Here is a 5,952-nt window from a genome sequence, read left to right as displayed (position 1 = left end):
CAAAATCAGTTCCAATCTGTTGAAGACCTCCTTTCTTCCTGACCGGGGTGTTAATTACAGTAGGAAACGCATGAACGCCACCACACTTCCAATAAATCTAAACTGGATATAAACGATTATGAAATGTCAAAGTCTTAATAAGAAATAGAAATACATCAATTCATATTGCTAATAACTCTATATATAGTTCTATATATATATATGCCCACGAGCATATGGCGTAGTGGTTAAGAGCGCAGGCTACTAACCCCAAGATTCCGAGTTCGATTCCAGGCCGTGACCTGAATGATGATAATAATAATAACATCGAAAAATACCTTAGGAATGAGAACCGAGGTTCGAAATTTCCCCAAGGCACTAGATGAAGGCTGGAGGGTATATCAACCGAAACGTTGTGTTAACAACAAACAAGATGAGGACAAATATCCGCCTAATGTAAATAACGTAAGTAATCCTATATATATCTTTTATCTTTTACTTGTTCTAGTCATTAGACTGCGGCCATTCTGGGGCACTGTCTTAAAGAATTTTAGTTGAGTGTATCGACCCCAGTTTTTAATTTTTAAAAGCTTTCTACTTATTCTACCGGTCGTTTTTACCGAACCGCTAAGTTACAGGTCGTAAACAAAACTACACCGTTGTCAAGCGGTGGTGGGACACACACACACACACACACACATGACGGGCTTCTTTCAGTTTCCGTCTACTAAATCCACTCAGAAGGCTTTGGTCGGCCCGAGGCTATAGTAGAAGATACTTGCAGTGGGACTGAACCCGGAACCATGTGGTTGGGCAGAAAGCTTCTTACCACACAGCCACATATATATGACTGAGACTCGTTAAAGATACATACGTATACTCTTTTACTTGTTTCCGTCATTTGACTGCGGCCAAGCTGGAGCACTTTAGTCGAGCCAGTTACGGGGACATAAACACACCCCGTAAAGGACAAACACAGACACACAAATATATACACAGATACATATATATATATACATATATACGACGGACTTCTTTCAGTTTCCGTCTACCAAATCCACTCACAAGGCTATAGAAGACACTTGCCCAATGTGTCACGCACGCAGTGGGACTGAACCCGAAACCATGTGATTGGTAAGCAAGCTACTTACCACACAGCCACTCCTGCGCCTATATATGTGTGCGTGTGTGTACGTGAATAAAGATATCAAACAACTTTACGAAAGCACATTTTGTATTCTACAATAAATATAATGATACTTTTCTGTTCTACAACTGTTGTATCGAGTCTTTTTTCCCCCCTATTGTTTGTAAATTGAATCACACACGGCTAAAAAAAAACCTTCATTTAATTTAAATATAATTATACAACTACTACTATTAAATGTGTATGCTTGTATCGCCAGATAGGTTTCTGCTTGTATTTATACACCCACATCGGAAAGTCCTTGTATTTTTATAGCTATACACAAACCCGCAAACTACTTCCTACACCCTGGATACAGCTAAATATTTATACACCCCACCCACTTTCAAAATGCTCTACACACAGTAAAACAAATCAACATACACAGACAATATATATATATATATGTATATATATATATATATATATATATATATATATATATATATACATCGAGAGGGAGAGAGAGAGAGAGGGAGTGAGAGGGAGAGAGAAAGGGGAGAGAGAGAGTCTGTGTATGTTGATTTGTATATATATATATTTATATATATAGTCTCTGTGTATGTACGTACACACACATATATATATGGGCAATGTTTGACTTTGTCTATCAAAAACAGATTTTTAACCCAATATTTACATTGCTATCATTCATAGCTTTATCTGCTTCAAGTTCTACTGCTAAAAACGAATTTATATATATATATACACACCCACACATTATCACCCATTTCCTGTTCTTCAAAGGGTAGTTAATTTAATTTTACTATGACCGAAAAATGTGGATGATATAAAGATGAAGAGACAGAGAGGAGGGTATAATATAAGATATTTGGGTAGAAACAAACACGGAGAAAAAAGAGAGAGAGAAAGGTTAAGGTTTGTGATCGTTGGTCAAAGTATTTTTGACCATTTCGTCTCAAGAGGAAGCTGGAATGGCAGTGAAATGGTACAAGAATGATAGGAAATCTCACTCTTGTAGAAACAACGATCGGTATGGTAGAACCAGGCGGAAGAACACAGTTGAAAAGGTTAAATAAATTATGCATACAAACATACAAATATACACACACACACACATATATATATATATACACACACGTATACTAAATCAAAGTATACATAATAATGTACCTTTTCTATTGACAAATATACGAGTCCTTATTTTTCCCTTATGGTTTCTTACGACATACACACATATATACACTCATACACGCGCACACACATACACACACATATATATTATGTATACACACATAGCTAGATCGCTGTGAGAGAAAATGATTGACATATATACACGGCTTAGAATATTTCGTGCGACGGTGAAGCAAGCCGACATGCGGTCATTAAAAACAGTAGCCAAATTTCTTTCAAATCCCTCACTAAGCACGTTCCAAGAGAAGGGCCACAGATGAATCTAGTCTTATACACACAGTTCCAGAAAAAAAAAAGGTATTTGAGATGATCGTGGCTGGAACGCCTTTGAAAATATGTCGGTTCAATCACGGTGAACCTCTTGCTTGTGCAACAAACAGTAACACACATTATTAAAAAGGCAAGATCGTCGTTAGAACACACACACACGTGTGTGTGTGTGTGTGCTCAGACATACAGACAGACTAGAAGCTGGTCGTGGAAACTCGGTTTCCAGTTGTAACTTATTTAATGAACAGAAGCAAGTGCGTGTGAGAATGTGAAGGAAGAGCTTGTATGCTTGCAACATACTAGCACATGTTTATATATATATATATATATATATATATATACATATAGATACATAGACACACGCATACGTTATGTATCAAATGTATATGTATCGAGAATGACATTTAACGAACAGAAGCAACTGAATTTGTGTGTGTGTGTAATGTGAGTGTGTGTAGGCTGATGTCTAAAGAACAGTAGGAAGTGAGTGTGTAATGGTATGTGTGTGTGTGTGTATATATATATATATATATATATATATATATATATATATATATATATAGTTCACTCTCTACATATATACATATATATATAATATTGTATAACATAATATATATGTAACTATACATACAAGTGTATCGTTTACGGAGGTTACCGAGCGGAAGCGAATCTGTGTCTGTATACAAACACACACCCATACACACACACGATATGGAAAAAAATTTCCCCAAATGTGAATAAGATTATAATTATATACGCCTTGCATGAAAGATATTAAACTGCAAGTGCGCGCTTGTGTGTGTAGATATGTGCACACAAACGTGTGTATACACAACAGAACGTATGGCCTCTGCATGTACACATATATATGTGGTATGTTTGTGTGTGTAGGCAAGTACGTAAAACCAAAGATTGCCTACGTACATACATACATATATATATATATACAGACAGACATAGATAGATAGATAGATAGATAGATGTGTGAAATTGAAATATAAGAAATTAAGGTATGATATATAATCTGAACGGAAGACTTTGCCACAGGTGCAAGAAATTACAAACTGCACAAAGACAGGAAGATATTTTATATCATGCACACATTCACACTGAAATAAACAATTATATACACAAGTGTGTGTGTGTGTACGTGTATTCATGTATGTCTAAACTGTTGACAACTGAAAATATAATGAAAATAACGGTTAACACTAAGGTCCAATGTAATCTAATTAAGTATTATACGCAATAATTGTTCGGTTAATATAAATGATAATCGGCGAATTGTGTCGGGGGGGGGGGGTGTTAGGAAGTGGAGGTGGGGGTCACTCGGTGATCGCTTGGAATGTTGCAGGTGGGGGTGGGGCAGAATGAGTTACCATCATCATCATCATCATTATTATTATTATTAGAAGTGATAGTATTGGGGGTGGGGAAACGCATGAACGATCCCCAATCCCTTTTTTCTGTCGGTTCTTTGCTGGACGAATCTCTGCGTATTGTGCCATACCAAACAATCGTTTATTATTATTATTGTTGTTGTAACTGCTGCTGTTGTTACTACTGCTACTACTGCCGCCACCACCACCACCACCACCAGTGTACGCAATCCGGTTTCGATACCTTGGTTGCAAGCCAGTGAAATAAACTGACATCGCTCAGTGTGTCCTTGAGAAATGCATGAACGTCACGTAATCTCGTTTCTCCCCCAGTTCATTTTCTTATATAACTCTGACGTCGTCTTATACTGTCATCATCATCATCATCATCATCATCATCATCGTCGTCATCGTCATGAACATCGAAATTATTATTATTAGTTCGATCTCCGTTTACCGAAGACTTCAAATTCCCATTACCAAAATGCCCTTGAAAGAACCCGGAATGAATGTCACCACATCCAGTTTTCTTCTTTGGAAATTCTCCAGCCCTTCTCACCAATAAGTCTTATTCCAGGGTGTGATTATCATCATTATTCTTATCATTATTATTATTACCATTATCATTAAACAATAATTTAACACATCTATGTCGGTATACTACTACTACTACTGAGCTGGCAGAATCGTTTGAGCGTCGGACAAAATACCTTGCGATATTTCTTCCGGCTTTTTAGATTCTGAGTTTAGAATTCGCCGGGGGGTCAAGTTTATCCTTCATCCCTCTGGGGGTCGATAAAATAAAGTATCACACAAGAACTGGGATCATCGATGTATTCGACTAACCCCACCTCCGCCCTCTAAAATCGCTGGCCTGGTACGAAAAATCGAAATAATAATAATTATTATTATCATTACTATTAATTGCTGTTGCGATTATCATTATTATTATCATTATTATTATTATTATTATAATTATTATTATTATCATTATTATCTATGCCGCTAAACACCTCTCGCTAAAGAAGCTTCCTTGGGGAAAAGAGAAAAAGTGTCACAACTACGGCATAACTGTTTCCCCCGCTTAATTCCAATTTACACAGTGTTTCTGTGTCTGATAAGACGGTGTATTAGTTTAATTAGACTGTAAATATCCAATCAACACCAATTAAAAAACATATAAAGTAGGGGCAACGAAGAAAAGGTTTGATAAACGAAAATAGTTGCAATGATATTTCAGATCGGTGGCCGCCTCAGCGGTGAGTTGTATGAAGGGGGTCAGCACTACCACATTAAACAAACACACTCATACAATAAACTGTTCCCCACCATCATTTCATACCACAAATATGTGAAGGCTGTATAATACGGTGTGTATATATATATTTACATATAGATTTACATGTATATATGTTCGTGTTTGTGCGTAAACGAAGTCCCCTTGGATTTATTAGAAAAGAACGTACCTTGGTTGTGTTTAAGAGTCCATGTAGAGAGATTTTTGTTTTTTGTATATATATATATATATATATATATGTGGGGGTCGGTCACCGCAGTATTGTAGTCCTGGTAGTCTTGTTGAAGATGGTAAGAGCAGCACTTTGAAGGTAGTGGTGATAGGGTTTGTTAGTGGTAGAGGAGAGACAGATAGAGAGATTGCATTGTGGTAGTGAAGCCAGTGCGAGGGGGGATAGGTAGAGAGACAGAGAGTATATAAGTGAGTGAGTGAGAGAGAGAGAGAGAGAGAGAGAGGGGGGGAATAGTAAAAGAGGGAGTGTGTGAGCGTATATGAGCGTAAGGGTGTGTACGTGTGCGCTTGTACAGTAAGTCTGAATGTGCATTTGTGACTAAAAATGCGAGAGAGCGAGAGAAAGAGTAGAACTAAAATTAAGTCTAAGGGCGAGAGTGAGAGACATAGAGAGAGAGAGACAGACAGAGGGAGGGGGAGTTATTTGTGGTTTATGTATATAGAGAGAGAGGGAG

At 37.2% G+C, this 5,952-nt stretch overlaps 1 protein-coding gene across 3 annotated transcripts in view; it reads right to left on the bottom strand.

The window, feature by feature from the left end:
* The window catches only part of LOC106884061 (1-phosphatidylinositol 4,5-bisphosphate phosphodiesterase beta-4), a 127,865-nt gene extending 122,137 nt beyond the window's left edge, over positions 1-5,728 (bottom strand). The window contains exon 1 of one of the 3 annotated variants that reach the window (XM_052971438.1): positions 5,436-5,728. The gene's annotated coding sequence lies outside the window, so the exon portion shown is untranslated. The remainder of the gene's footprint in view (positions 1-5,435) is intronic. The other 2 variants (XM_052971437.1, XM_052971440.1) reach the window with 2 other exon arrangements.
* Between the last annotated feature and the right edge of the window lie 224 nt (positions 5,729-5,952).

This window comes from Octopus bimaculoides, chromosome 11 (assembly GCF_001194135.2).
Source record: "Octopus bimaculoides isolate UCB-OBI-ISO-001 chromosome 11, ASM119413v2, whole genome shotgun sequence".
NCBI classification, from domain to species: Eukaryota; Metazoa; Mollusca; class Cephalopoda; order Octopoda; family Octopodidae; genus Octopus; species Octopus bimaculoides.
The sequence above is the reverse complement of the archived record's forward strand: the minus strand, read 5'-3'. Positions and strand labels throughout refer to the sequence as shown.